This window comes from Rhinatrema bivittatum, chromosome 1, assembly GCF_901001135.1.
Source record: "Rhinatrema bivittatum chromosome 1, aRhiBiv1.1, whole genome shotgun sequence".
NCBI classification, from domain to species: Eukaryota; Metazoa; Chordata; class Amphibia; order Gymnophiona; family Rhinatrematidae; genus Rhinatrema; species Rhinatrema bivittatum.
Window position 1 is genome coordinate 187,297,421 of NC_042615.1, and position 15,454 is coordinate 187,312,874.

Genomic DNA, 15,454 nt, shown 5'->3' on the forward strand with positions numbered 1-15,454 from the left:
ATCACACCAAGTCTCCAACATTGAATTATGGAGTCGGTCTGCATCTCTTATCTGTGTGTTTTTAGCCTGGGTGTTGTGTTTGTGGCATTGTGGACCCTTGGTCGCTGTGGAGATGACTCCGCCCATGGGGAGGGGCCCCGTGGGGAACCACTGTGATAGGATGAACTCAGATAGCAGACACAGTATGGATAGAGGCTTTATTGTACTGCTGTAGATAGATGATGAAGGCAGGAAGGTAAGGCACTGATCCACGAAGTGCCAGTATGTTCAACAGGCTCAGATGTATAATCTCACCCAGATGTTCACGATAGGCGGGAGACCACAGTGCGGGTAATGCCACGGCTGGTGGGTGGAGCTGGAGCACCGGATTGTAGAGGTACTCACAGGAAAGAAGGCATCTTCCTGATGATGGAATGGTGGGACCAAAGGTCCGTGGTGTAGGATACAATGGCTGGTAGGCCCTCAAGGAGCGAGTACCTGAAGTCCGATATCCTGAAATGTAGAAGAGAGAGAAAGACCCCCGAGGAGCGGTTGTCTTAGTTAGTGAGGACCCCGAAGGGTAGTTGGAAGTGAGAGACCCCCGAGGAGTGGGTGTCTAGAGCTTCTACAGGAGCGAGGCCCTTGGAGTGAAAGCGGCATCAAAGCGTGCAGCTTACAGTGGTCAGAGTAGCTAAACCAAAGTCCTTGCTAATTCAAGGTGGTAGCGGAAGCGGAGGCTTGATATACCCGGAGGTACTGACATCATGCGGTGGGGCCGCCCCCGAGGTTCCCGCCATGATGTGTATTTGAGCGTAGGAGATTGCGTGCTTGCGCCCTAGGAGACCACAGGAGTGAGCATGGTGGACTGAGATGCCCATGCTAGTTTGGAAACGCCGAGACACTCGGCACTCGGCACCGGAGGCAGCCATCTTGTCCAAGGAGAGTGAAAGAGGAGAAAAAGAGGTAAGGCAGAGCAGTCGCAGCCATCTGTGATCGACGGATGCAACACTGAGTTGCTGCCTTGGAAATCAACTGGTTGATTTGTGCCACAGGACTGTTAGCGATTATCAAGGCTTCCTTGCATCCTTGCAAGAAAGCCTTGATCTCCAAACTCCCCTATGAAATTATGCTAATTACAACTTTCATTGTTAATTTTTGTGTTATTTATTGTCCCCCTGGTTTATTAAATCCCGATTTATCTCCATTTCTCAAAATCTTGGCTACCCTTCCTATAGACCTCTCTCAAACTATTCTTGTTGGTGCTTTAATCTTCACGTAAATCTCTCTCCTCTTCCTCCCACCGTCTCTTCCTTTTTAGAGGCAATGGCTGCTTTGGGCTGGGAACAACTAATTCATGAACTTACCGACAGACACGGTGACTCATTAGATTTGGTCTTTTGCAACCCTCACTTTATTCATCTACCTTCCATTAATCTTCATCTTCAACCTGTCCTTTGGTCGGACCATTTCTTAATTTTCCTTTCAGGTAACATCTCATTTAGAAACAAAAACTTTGTTCACAATGAACAAACCTATTTTTAAGAGGAAGAATATCAGCGCTGACATTTCGTTGAAAGTCTATTACCAAACTTACCCACATTAACAGATGATGATATTAACTGCTCTGTGTCTCTTGGAACACTGCTCTAACTCAGACTTTAGATGTGATTGCTCCAAAAAAACCCTCTGCTTTGTTAAAAATAAACCATGTTCTCCTTGGTACACTTTACAGTTAAAAGAATTAAAAATGCACTATGATGTCATAAAAGACAATGGCGTAAACATCCTATAACCCGAACGAAAAATGCCTTCTACTCCTGTTTAAACTATAGGAAACAAATCAAATCTGCAAAGAAAAAATTTTATGCAAATAAAATTCAAGCAGCTGATTTGATTCTTTTTAACATAGTAAAATCCTTACTCAAAAAACCAATACTTTTATGCATATTGATAATTCAGTCTGTAACAACATAGCTGAATATTTTAAGGATAAAGTCATAAATATTCAAAAGAATGTTCTCGTTTACCTTTATCCACTCAAATTTAGCCTGTCTTTAGTACTTGGTCTTCATTTGAAGAGATTGACTCCTCTACTATCACCCGTATTTATCAAAAATGAAAATTTCATCTAGTCCTTTCAACGCTTGTCCAGGTCACGTTTTAAAGGCTGCTCACGAATACTTTCCCCTAATTAGCTCAATTAGTAAATATCTCCCTCAAATCTGGTACTTTCCCTAATCAATTAAAACAGACTTGGTTCTACCCATTCCAAAGAAATAAAGCTTACGGCCAATCGCCTCACTAACTTCACTTGCAAAAATTCTTTAATCAGTCATTTTACAACCATTTATCTGAATACATTAGCAATAATACCATTTTTCATTCAAATCAACACGGTTTTAGGAAAGGACATAGCACGGAAACCTTACTTATACCCTCATTTGATATGGATCATTAGAGGTTTTGATTCAAATACTGATTACATTTTAGTTTACTAGATATCGCAGCTACATTCGATTCTATTGATCACTCAATATTGCTATCAGGTTTTCAATCAATTGGCATTACTGGATCAGTTCTCAATTGGTTCAGGTCTTTTCAACTAATTACCCTCAACAAATAAACATAGGCACATATCATTCCAATTGGTACACTATTCCATCCAATGTTCCTCAATGTTCATCATTATCAACCAATCTATTTAACATTTACCTTCTCCGTCTGTGTCACCTTTTGGCAGGTCTAGGCGTAGATTTTAAAATCTATGCCGATGACATCCAATTCTTGTCCCCTACAGTATCTCCTGGTCACATACCCTCTCCTTTGTGAACTTTCCATCAACTCTGTTAATATTTATCTAGTTCACAACCGATAGAAACTTAACCCCTCAAAAATTGATATATTGCATTTGTCTACTATCTCACAATCCTCATGTCAACATCCTACTCTTCTTCACTATAATAATTATACAATCCCCATCACAACGAAAGCTCATAATCTTGGAGTCACTCTTGACTCTGCCTTATTCATGTCTCACAAACATTTCTGCTTTGGGTAAAAATGTCATTTTTTCAAGATTCATTTATTAAAGCATCTGTAACCATTATATACCCTCTTGATTTCTGAACTGTACTGCAAGCCTTTATTCTCATAGGGCTTGATTATTGTAACACCCTATAGCTTGGACTTCCATCTACTGCTATCCACTTCCTACAATTGATCCAAAATGTAGCTGCACATATTTGGATTGATGCAAAACATTGCGATCACATAACTCCAGTTCTCTATTCTTTACATTGGCTCCCCATCTCCTACCGCATTCAATATAAAATCCTTATGATTATTCACAACCTCCTTTATAAGAATTCATTGATTTGGTTATACTCAAGCTTACACATTTATCAACTGACTCGTAATCTTCATTCACTAAATAAAAGTCTCCTTGAAGTACCCTCCGTAAAACTAGTCAGATTAGATCTTACAAGAAAGCGGTGCTTTCTCGGTTGCAGGTCCATATTATGGATTCCCTCCCTGACTCCTTTAAGGCTCCAATCCAGCTTCAAAGAATATAAGAAGAAACTGAAAAACCTATTTGTGGCAGCTTGGCATTCAATCCATTACCTCCTGTCTGAGTGCCTTCCTTCCCCCATTTTGTTGTAAGTTTATGCAACTCCTCCTTTTATTAGTACGTACTATTTTTTTAATGCTGTATTGATTATTTGTAATGCTGTATTAATTATTTGGAACCACTTTGATGTTCTTCTATGAAGAAGCGGTATACAAAAGATTTTAAATAACTAAATAAATAAGATCCTGGAGCTCTTCAGCTGTAAGATGGGCTGCCGAAGGTCACAAAGAGGCAGGATACTTTTATGAGTTCTGTTAAGGGACTAACTGCCACTCTGTGCAGGTTACCCTCATGCAGAAATATTACATCATCCCTTTCTTTATGCCTTTAGGGATCTGCAGTGTTTGTCCCATGCCCTGTTCTCATCTTCACCTCCTCTTCTGGAAGAGCATTTCAGGCATCCACCACCCTCTCCATGAAGAAATATTTCCTTATATTGGTCCTGAGTCTTCCCCCTGGAATTTCATATCATGACTCATAGTTCTACTGTTTCCTTTCCAGCGGAAAAGGTTTGAGGTTTATGCATTGTTAATACCTATCAGGTATCTGAAGGTCCGTATCATATCTCCTCTGTATCTCCTCTCCCCAGAGTATACATATTTAGATTCTTCAGCCTCTCCTCATAGGTCTTCTGAGACAGACCCCCCCCCCCCCCCCACCACCATTGGATCACCTTCTTCTGGACCGTTTCCATCCAGTCTCTATCCTTTTTGAGATACATTCTCTAGAACTGAAGACAGTACTCTAGGTGAGGCCTTACCAAGGATCTGAACAAGAGCATTATCACTTCTCTTTGCTGCTAGTTATTCCTCTCTCATAGGCAGCCCAGCATTTTTCTGGCTTTAGCTACCACCTTGTAACATTGCTTTGCCACCTTCAGATCACCAGACACACTGACCCCAAGGTCTCTCTCCTGCTCCATGCATGATAGTCTTTTGCCTTCCATCACATATAGCTCTTTTGGATTTCAGCACCCCAGGAGCATGACTCTGCATTTCTTGGCATTGAATCGCAGCTGCCAAATCTTCAACCACTCTTCAAGTAGTTGAGGAGAGGAGAGTGTTCTGCCTAGGGTTGCCTTCTCTATCAACCCTAGGCATGGGAGTTTCTCAGTTTCTCATGGTACTGAGATGCCAGGGTGTCCATAGCCTGCACAGAAGAGGCACAAGCCCAACTGCCTTCTCCAAAGTTTTTCCTGGAGGGAGAACTTAGCTTGGTCCAGCTGCATGGGCTCCTCTAGAAACTTTGGTTCTAGAGGCAGTACCTGGACCAAAGGAGATTGGAAATGAGGAGCCAATACTACAGGATCCATTTCTTGAAATTGGTGATCAGCGCTGTCACAGGGGTCTCAAGTATTGATGTCAAGAAACCCTTACCTTTTAGAAAAAGAACAATACTGTGTGTTAATTCATCCTAAGTACAGAGCAGAGGAATGCAGACAGAAACCTCTGATATGGAATTTTGTTTGATTCCTAGACACATAAAGATGAGTAAAGGGAGATAATACAGTTTCTCACAAGCACACTGCCAATGGGAACAACTGTGACCTTTCCTCAAGATTACATGAATGCAGCTAGATTTGCCATTGTCATTGTTGAAGCCTTTAGTCCTCTCCTGGCCTTCCTGAAGGCCTCCACCTCCTACTCAGCACATGGCAGAACCTGAGAACACTCAACAGGTCAAAGAGATTTTTGATGTTCGACGTCGTCATGGCCATTGGGAGTACCTCCTGTCATGGGAACCCTGTCACATTATCTTTGATAAAGACCTGCTTCGAGGATTTCATCGAGACCATCCAGAGAAGCCTAGTCCGGTAAGGGGGAGGCCTAGAAGGGGGGGTACTGTTGCGCGTCCCGGCTGCGTTGGCACCGCGGCTGGTCCTGCTCATCTTGCACTTCTGTCAACCAGCTCCGGGCACCCCTCCCTTGCGACCGCAGCCAGTTCACGGCATCCTCGAGCTCTCAGTTCCCCATCCTCCTCACAGGCCTCACAGCGGAGCTCCTGTTGGGGATGTGCAGTGTCAGCATCCTCGGCCACACCCCTAGGCATGCGCATGGCCAACGTGCAGCCCTTTAAAGGGCCCAGGGCAGGAAAACCCGCGGGGTGACTCCCAATGATGTCACTTATATATATTTAAGGAGAAGCCCTTTCCCCAGGACCTCACCTTGGCAATCGGGTCGACACCGTTGGCGTAATAAGTTTGCCTTCGTGTTCCAGTGTCTCCTGTTCCAGCATCTCCATGTTCCTGTGTCCTCCGTTCCCAATGGCTCCATGTGTTCCTGTATCAGTTCCAGGTAGTACCTCTCCGACTGGCCTTTGGTACTGACCTCTGCTTCCCCTAACCATTCTCTTGCCTGCCGCCCAGAACCGACCACTGCCCTGCCTGACATCTCTGGTCTGCCGCCTGGAACTGACCACTGCCTGCCTGACCATTCTCTTGTCTGCCTCCTGGAACTGACCCTCACTTGCCTTGACTACTCCCAGAACTGATTCTGGTATTGACCCCTGCTTTGGCTGACCTCTCCTGGACTGATATTCTGTTCGACCCTTGCGCTTCACTCAGACACCCTCTTCTGGCCTCTCTGTTATCAATTGGGTCAACTTGCTTGGAAACCAACTGTGGCTTCCACTTGGCTTAGACCTACAGGCACTGCCTGTCTCGCCCGGAGTTGCCTCCCTGAGGTCTTCGGAGCATCTGGTTCAAATTTAGCTCATCCACTCTGCATCAGCCATGCACCCTTGCTCGTGGTGGGCACACCTCTCCGCTACCTCTCCGGGAGACCACCGGAGGCCCACCTAAGTACAGGCAGTCCAGGTACCCAAGGGTTCAACCTGCGGAAACCCCGGACTGTTATTGGTGAAGCTCCAGCTAGCCTCTGTCTCCTTATGTTCTCTGCCTCCTGGTGGCAGGCGCTGTACCAGAGGGCTGTACCAATCCTGCACCAGGCCAGGGGTCTACCTCCAGCGCAACAGGAGGTGCAGTGAGACAGAATTCAAGTCTTGAAGTGTTTGTTGACTAAAGCTTAATGTAACTAACACCAACATAAATTTACACTGATTTTGTTTTTTCATTGGAAAGAAAATAGAGATCAGACATGTCAGAGATACACAGAGAATAGAATCAGAAAGAACAGTTAATCTTAGTACATGTTTATTCTAACACTTTGGAGACAGGTGCAAGTTATGAAGGAGAATGTATGAAAGAATCTTGAATTCTCTTGCTCTCTGCAGGAATGCCCATCACTAGACAGTTTCACATTTTTTTCTATGGTAGTACAGTGCAAACAGACTTTTAAAGTCTCTTTTCCTATGATTATGATTAACATACCTAAGTATGAATTAATGTGTACTCAGTCAGCCCTCAAAGTTAAGGCAATGTCCCCTAAATTTCTTCTCAAACAGCATTAAGTGGACTGAATGATCATTACGTTTTTCAGAATAAAAGGAACTAAATTTAGAATCCCTCTTTCTGCTGCCTGCATATTATGGCTGTTGTATTCTGCCCTCTTGGCACCACAATGGAGAACAGTTGTGTTTCATGTGGTAATACTGGCTACTCCAGTGTTTATTTTTTAAAACAGAAATAACTTCCACATACATATGTTTGCTATATGCAAGCCTTTCAGTTTACTCTCAAACATTTTATTCAGCAAAGCAGCACTACAGATCATTGTAAAGAATTGTGAATGTTCTTAATTTAATAATTAATACAAAACATGATCAATCAGCAGTATCAGAAAAAAATACTTTTATGGACAGTAAGAACAATTAAATTAAGTTCCTCTTTCTCGTTTCATTTCTGATGATGTTGGTAGAAAGGCTCTGCCCATTCGTGCCTGCTTACTGTGCTGTCACAGGTCTTACTTGATCTGTGCTCTTTTCCCCTCCCTCCACCACTAAGATCCTTTACCTAAGGGAACCTCCTAGAGATCTGCTGCAAATAATGAGTCTTTCAAGTACACTGAAAATACTAAAAAAATTATATTTTTCCAGAAAAGATCAAAAAGGCTCCAACACAAATTCATATACTTCCTAACTGAACAAGAAACTGAGCATACACTAGACTATATATACTTTGGCCTGAGATTAAGTGCATCTGGGAGTTTTAAACTGGTTATAAAGACCCTACAAGAAAAAGTTTAAAGAGCTTTTATTTATTTTTAATATACTGCTTGTACTGCAACAAAGAAACCTCTTTTAAAATACAACCCTCTTGTGTAACTACTGCTAAAATTATTCAAGAGCATCATTCAGCCAATCCTTTTATATGGACATGAGATCTGGGGTCTGTTATTAACCACAAACTATTCAGAATGGGACAGAACCCCAACAGATCTCCAGTTCTGCAAACAGACACCTCTGTTTGCAGAACACCTCTGATATGTGCAGAGGAAAACTATGACACTTCTCTTTACTACTCAACTATCAAAATAAAAATGAAAATTCTGGTGATATCTCAATAACACAATGCAAACCCTTCCACTATCAGGCAGTATGTGAAGTAACTACAAAAAACTACACAAAGCCAAAAAACTGCCACCAATATCAAACAAACCAAAAACAAAAAGGCAGTATATTGCTAAATAAACTTGTCTCTTACATAGTATATTAATCTTTCTCAAATACATGTATTTACATATATTTGAACTGGTATCATGATTCTGGTCATATATACTGGAGGGTAGGGCATATTAAATTGTGTGTCTTTTGGGCAAATAACATCATAAAACTTGCTGCCTGGTCATATATACCTACTCTTATTTAACATCTATCTTGGTCACGTGAGCAGTCTCCACTCCTACAGTACCCGGTTTACATAAGCAACTAGAAAAGCCCACTTATGGCGAGATGACACTGGACCAGGAATCAATAACTGGAGATAATATCACTGAGGTTATGGTAGGGGGTCACCTTGGGTTCCAATGATCATTGCATTGTGTGGTCAATGCAAACATTGGATTAGAACCAAGCAAAGGCTTTTCATCCATGTATCTATGTGAAAAAATGTTTAGTAAATGAGGCCCTATATTAGAACAAAAATCTTATGTGTCGATTTTAAAAGTGATGCTCATGCTCTGTGCAGCTACAGGTGTCTTCCTGCGCGACCGAACGCCATCTCCTCAGTATTTTTCTTCTGCACTGCCATCCGCACACGGAGCATTTTTCTCCTCTTCTCCTCTGAGTTTTCCTGTGAAAAGAAGAACACCAACAGTGCTATCATGGCCCCCAAACTGCCTGGCTTTAAGTACTGCCAGTGCAGAAAAGTTATGTCTGCCTGGGGCCCGAGCACGACCAGTCTACTTGCTGAGTCTGTGGTCGTATGTCGCTCTGGGCCCAGAGGCAACGTGCCCAAAAAATTGCACGCCTCAGAAAGGGAGGCAATGGCTCCTACAACCCGATGTTGGAGCGCTACTTATCCCACACCTCCCTGGACCCGAAGTTGGCCTGCCCGGAAAAGCCACAAAGGGCTTCTTCCTTGGGGCCCCCAGGTTAAGAAAGCCACAAAGAGCCAGATGGTGCATGCCACCCCAGTGCTCCCCCTCCTCCAGGAAGACACCTCAGCCACAGTTCTCCCCACAACCAAGTTCAGATCTGGATGTCTCTCCCCCACTCCTCCAGGATCATCCACCAGATTACCATCTGACCCAATTGAGGAGCCTCCAGAGCCGTCCTCACTGCCAGAAGATCTCTCCTACTCAAAGTTCATTAAGAAGGTGGGTGCGCATTTCAATGTGGAGACCAGGAAGGTGCCAGAACCTAGGGCAGAGGTCCTAGGCATCTTAACATTTTTTGAGGTGCCGGCTGAACCCACAGTGCTGCCTCCCCATGCAGTACTAGATGCGGTCCTGGGAGTCCCCTTTTCTCGAGTCGGCCACATCCAGAAGATGGATCTAAAATTTAGGATGAGAAAGTCCCCTACTTCAGTGGGGTACAGCTCCCGCACGCTTCCCAACGTGGTAGAGTCAGCCATGAAAAAGGCAAATAAACCCAGACTTCACTCTAACAGCGCCCGCTGGGTAAGGACCTTCGCTATCTCGATGACTTTGGGAAAATGTCTTTCCATTCCACTGAACACAAAATACAACAACACCAGTTTAATATCACCAGTATCTCTATGATTGCCTGCAGTCCATCAAGCCTCTATTTGAGGAAGACACCACCAGCGCGGGGCTGCCCCAGTCGATACTGGACATGGAAGAGGGGCTGTGCCACCTCCTCTGTACCATCTACGAATCATTTGAAATGTTGACAAGTGCTTCAGCTTCAGCCATAGCGGCTTGTTGGTGTTGTCAATCTGCTATGATCTCCGTGAAGAAATAGCAATCTGTCATGAATCTCCATGCGGAGTAGCAATCTGATGTCAAAGCTCTGTAGAGAAAGCTGGGAGTTACCAATCTGTCAGAAAGCTCTGTTGTTAAAGCTGGTATTTAGCAATCTGTAGTTATTTAGAATAGTTGCGGGTAGATCCTTGGACCAGTGGCAGGTGACCACGCCCTCGGGGGAAATCCCGAGAGGAACCACTGGTCAGGCTTAGCGTAGGAGACAGACACACACACACTAGTTCTTTTATTAGACAATATGGTAAACCACCAGAGGTGGCAGTAGTGAGCTGAAAGCGCCCGGCTGGGCTGTAGTCCCTCAGGTATTGAAACAGTCATCCCAGGTGGCTGAGCTGTAGAGAAACTAAGACAGTGAGTAGGCAGTATATGCAGAGTTCTGGAACAAGTCCTTGATGGTAACACTCACACAAAGTCTCTTAAGGCAGCCCAGGAGTTGGTATGCATTAGGCCCTCGAGGAGCGAGTACCTGGTTCCAGGGAATGCTCTGAGAGATAGATACAGACTCACTGATGTTAAGCAACAAAGACTTCTTAGAAAGCAATATGTTAAACCACCAAAGGTGACAGTAGTGAGCTGGAAGCGCCCAGCTGGGCTGTAGTCCCCCCAGGTATTTGAACAGCGATCCCAGGGTGGCTGAGCTGTAGAGAAACTGAGACAGTGAGTAGGCAGTATATGCAGAGTACTGGAACAAGTCTTAATGGTAAACACTCACACAATAGTCTCAAGGCAGCCCAGGAGATGGTAATCATTAGGCCCTCGAGGAGCGAGTACCTGTATCCAGGGAAAGCTCTGAAAGATAGATGGAAATTCACAATGTTGTAAGCAGCGATGACTTCTTAGCAGAAGTGGTATTCAGGAGCAAGTCCGGGACATGGGCCCTTGAGGAGCAAGTACCGGTTCCAGACTGCGACCTGCAAAGAAAAAGAGATAGCAAGGCCCCCGAGGAGTGGGTACCTCTAGTGAAGTCCGAGGAGGCAGAGTAGCTAGGGTCGCGGAGAGTGAATCCCATCCGCAGCGACCAGGAGGAAGCGAACCCCTTGCTAACTCGTCTTGTTAGCGAAAACTGAGACCTTAAATATCTGGAGCTGGTGACATCATCTCAGGGGGACGCCCCTGAGGTTCGCGCCAACGCTGGTACATCAATCGGACCGCACGCGCGCCCCTAGGCATCTGGTCAATATGGCGGCTTGCAGGGTCGAGCCGGTCCAGGAACGCTGGAGGAGGATGGCCTGGAGACGCTGCAGCAGCTAGCCTTCCATCAACCCCGAAGGGAGTCGCCAACGAGGTAAGGTGGGCGGAGCAGAGACGTCGGACAGCGATGGACACAACAGTTGGATGGCCTGGTTAAGGGCCAACGCCATCCGGTAAGATGTACATGAAAAGTTAGCAGACCTGTCATGCAAGGGTGACAACCTTTTTGGAGACAAGCTACCGGAGACGGTCTCACAACTAAAAGAGCAAAACGTGGTAGTCTTATTCCTGCCCTCAGCAACAGAGCAAACATCTGCAATTCAGAGGTTTTATACAAGATACGATAAGCCAAGTTTCCAAAGGTGCTCATTCAGGCCATATACCCCTTACAGAGCACCATTGTTTCCTTAGCCTAGACAGCAGGTGCAACAACCGCAGCCTAGGGGCAGGCCTAGGGGCCAGCACCAACAGAGTCAGCCGTCGACCTCCACCCAGAAACTGCTACAAAGTTTTTGAAGGCAGTGGGGCCACCCCTTCCGCTTCCCATGGGGGTCAGAGTAGCACATTTCTTCAACATTTGGGCAGCTATAACATCTGACTGCTGGGGGCTGGGAATCGTTTGTGGAGGCTACCAACTCAATTTCAAGGAGATTCCATCTCTTCCTTGCTTCGCAGGTTTTCAGCGGGACCGGAAACAGATGCAACTCCTGCGAACAGAGGTGACCTCACTACTGGTCCAGTAGGCCATACAGGCAGCACCACCACACAGACACAACAGGGGATTATATTCCCCATACTGCCTCATTCCCAAGAAATTGGGAGGCCACCCAATCTTAGACTTGCAGGCTCTCAACAAATTCCTCTGAAAGGAAAAATTTAAGATAACATCCCTAAAGTCTATTCTCCCTTTCCTACAGCCCAATGATTGGATGTGCTCGCTGGACCTCAAGAATGCCTAATCGCACATTCCAATGCACCGCTCCTCATGGTGGTACCTGTGCTTTGGGTCCAATGGGCAGCACTACCAGTACAAGGTGCTCCCATTTGATCTATCTTCAGCCCCGAGAGTCTTCACCAAGTCTTCACCAAGTGTTTCAGATGAAAGGGGTTTCAGCTATTCCCCTACCTGGACGATTGGTTTCTGGTGGCTTCGGAGAAAATGACCCTCAAGTTTCACTTGAAGGAAACGATCGACTGCTTGCAGGTACTTGGATTCATAATCAACTCCAAGAAGTCCAGCCTTCAGCTGACTCAGGTCCTGCAGTTCATCGGAGTCAAGATGGACAAAGCGCTAGAGAAAGCTTTCCTGCCTGAAGACAGGGCTTGAACCCTGTGTGTTCTGGCAGAACGATTACAGGCCGGTGTACGACCTTTTGTTCACCAGGTCTTCACCCTCCTGGTCCACACTGCAGCAGCAATATACGTGGTACCATGCAACCAACTACACATGTGCTGCCTGCAATGGGGCTTGAAGTCTCAATGGACACAGTTCATTCAACCATTGTCAGACATAGAATTCCTCACCAGGGCCATGAAGAGAGACATAGCCCAGTGGGTCTCCCCATCAACGCTCATAGAGGGAACCCTGTTCTGAAGCCTGGTGCATGAATTAATTCTCACCACACATGCTTCCAACAAACAGTGGGGAACCCATTTCCATCACTTAAAGTTGCAGGACTTGTGGTTGGTCTCAGAGCATTCCTGACAGATAAACCTGTTGGAGTTACAGGTGTTTCAGAATGCCCTTCTTACCTTTATCAACCAAGTTTGGGGCAAAAATGTCATTGTTCACACAGACAACCAGGTTCCTCATAAACAAAGAAGGAGGATCAGGTTCCTGGACACCGTGCAAGGAGGTGATTCAAATTCTGGAATGGACAGAAAAGCATTCCATCTCCTTACAGGAGATCTACCTTCCTGGAGTTGCTAATTCCAAAGCGGACTGTCTCAACAGGATATTTCACTTCACGAATGCTCTCTAAACCAGAGTGTGGCGGATAGGCTCTTCAACTGGTGGGGTCTTCCGTGCATGGATCTCTTTGCAACAGTGGTCAACAGGAAAGTTCACAGATTCTGCTCAGTGTATCCAAGTCAAGAGAGATTCGCACAAGATGCTTTTCTAGTCCCATGGACAGAAGGCCTCCTTTATGCTTACCCTCCGATACCACTCCTTTCTCGTACCATACAAAAGTGTATTGTGGACATTGCCGACCTGATCCTTATAGCCCCAATGTGGCCGAGATAAACCTGGTATGCCTATCTGGTTTGGCTATCCAACGTTCCCCCTATTGCATTAGGGGACAGAACGGATCTGCTAACTCAGGATAGGGGAACATTGCTGCAACCCATGCACTTCTCACGTCATCTCACAGCATGGAGTTTGAAAGGACAGTATTAAACCATCTGGAAGTGTCACCAGAGGTCCAAAATGTCCTGACATCATCATGCAAGTTTTCCACTCGAAAGAACTATCAGCTCAAGTAGCTTTGTTATACAACCTGGTGCTGTGGCAAATGGGTAGACCCATTCTCCTGTTTGCCAGAAGCCCTCCTAGATTATCTGCACATGCTTTATCAGTCAGGGTTGGTGACAGCCTCTGTCAGGGTTCACATCAGTGCCATAGGCTATCATCACCCACACCATGGCCTTCCAGTTTTGAACCACCCATTGGTCTCTCGCTTTATGAAGGGACTCTTGCAACTGAGACCTCCAGTAACCAAATCTCTGGTTCCCTGGGATTTTAATCTGGTGCTGGAACAGCTAATGCTCCTGCCATTTGAACCTATGGACAGTTGCCACATGAAGTATTTGATCTGGAAGGTGGTATTCCTGGTCATTCTGACTTCCGCAAGGTGGGTCAGTGAGCTGCAAGCTCTAGTTCACTACCCTCCATATCTGCAGTTCCACCACTACAGGGTGACCTTGCGTACTCACCCCTCCTTCCTTCCAAAGGTATTTTCAGTTTTCCATCTGAACCAACCCATAACATTGCCAATGTTCTTCCCAAAACTTATGACAATGATAGAGAACATCTTCTACATTCTCTGGACTGCAAAAGAGCTCTGGCTTACTACAAATGTAGGATGAATGCTAACAAAAGAGCATCACAACTCTTTGTCTCTTTCAACCCTAAGGCACCTGGTCTACCAGTGGCAAAGAGAACCCTCTCGAACTGGATAACCCAATGTATTAAACTCTTCTATTCCAAACATTCAGCACAACTTCCTAGCAAGGTCAAGGCACATCAAGTCCAGGTGGTTGCTGCTTCAATAGCGCACCTTCGCATGGTACCATTGTTGGACATTTGCAAAGCAGCCATTTGGTCTTCACTGCATACCTTTATGGCTCACTACCATCTAGACCAGCAAGCATCCTCAGATGCAGCACTGGGTTTGGCAGTTTTGGACAATTCAACGCGATAGCAGTATTGTACGGCTGTCCACGGTATAGATGGGTTAGGCATGTAATAATCACCTGCAATACTAAGGGAAGCCATTGTTAGTCCAATAGCTTGCAAGAAGCAACCCTGTGCTGGGGACTTCCAGACAGCATGGCAAATTCAGCCCTTCTATCGATGGGGAAAAAACAAGTTTGCTTACCGTAAATGGTGTTTTCCATAGATAGCAGGATGAATTAGCCACTCTGAACCACCTGCCTCCCTGGACAGCCTCCCAGACATCCACTCTGAATGGTTTTGCTATGTTTTAGACTGAGGAGAAGATGGTGCCCAATCGTGCGAGAAGACGCGTGCAGCTACATAGAGCACAGCTCTGTGATTTCTAGGAGAAGCTCTGCCTCAAGGGCCACCGGAGGACAAAACAGACAGAATGGCTAATTCATCCTGCTATCAATGGAAAACACCATTTACAGTAAGCAAACTTGCTTTTTCAAATTCTTTTACTGCTTTCCTGCTAACTTGCCAGTTTTCATGCTCTTCTATGCTATTTTCATCATTTGGGTCTGCTTTTCATTTTTTTTAAATACCTTTTTAGCTTTATCTGTTTCTTTTACCTCACAAATAAACCATGTTGAAAGTCATTTGATTTTCCTTTGACCTTTTTTAATGTGTTACGATCCCCCCTGTTGCTGCGCTACAGGTGGTCTCTCACCTTCCACCGGAGGCCGCTCCGAAGCCAGGGCCTTGCCTGTGTTCCACCCGGGACTTGCTCCAGGGCCTGAGAGGCCTAGCTGTGCCTGTGGCTTGCATGCCATCTATTGTGGGTGGGGAGGAGGCGGGGGCGGCCAAAGGCCGCCCCGCCTCCTAAAGAAACAGGGAGAAACAGACAACTAAAGAAAGGGAAGGAGAATCCATTGC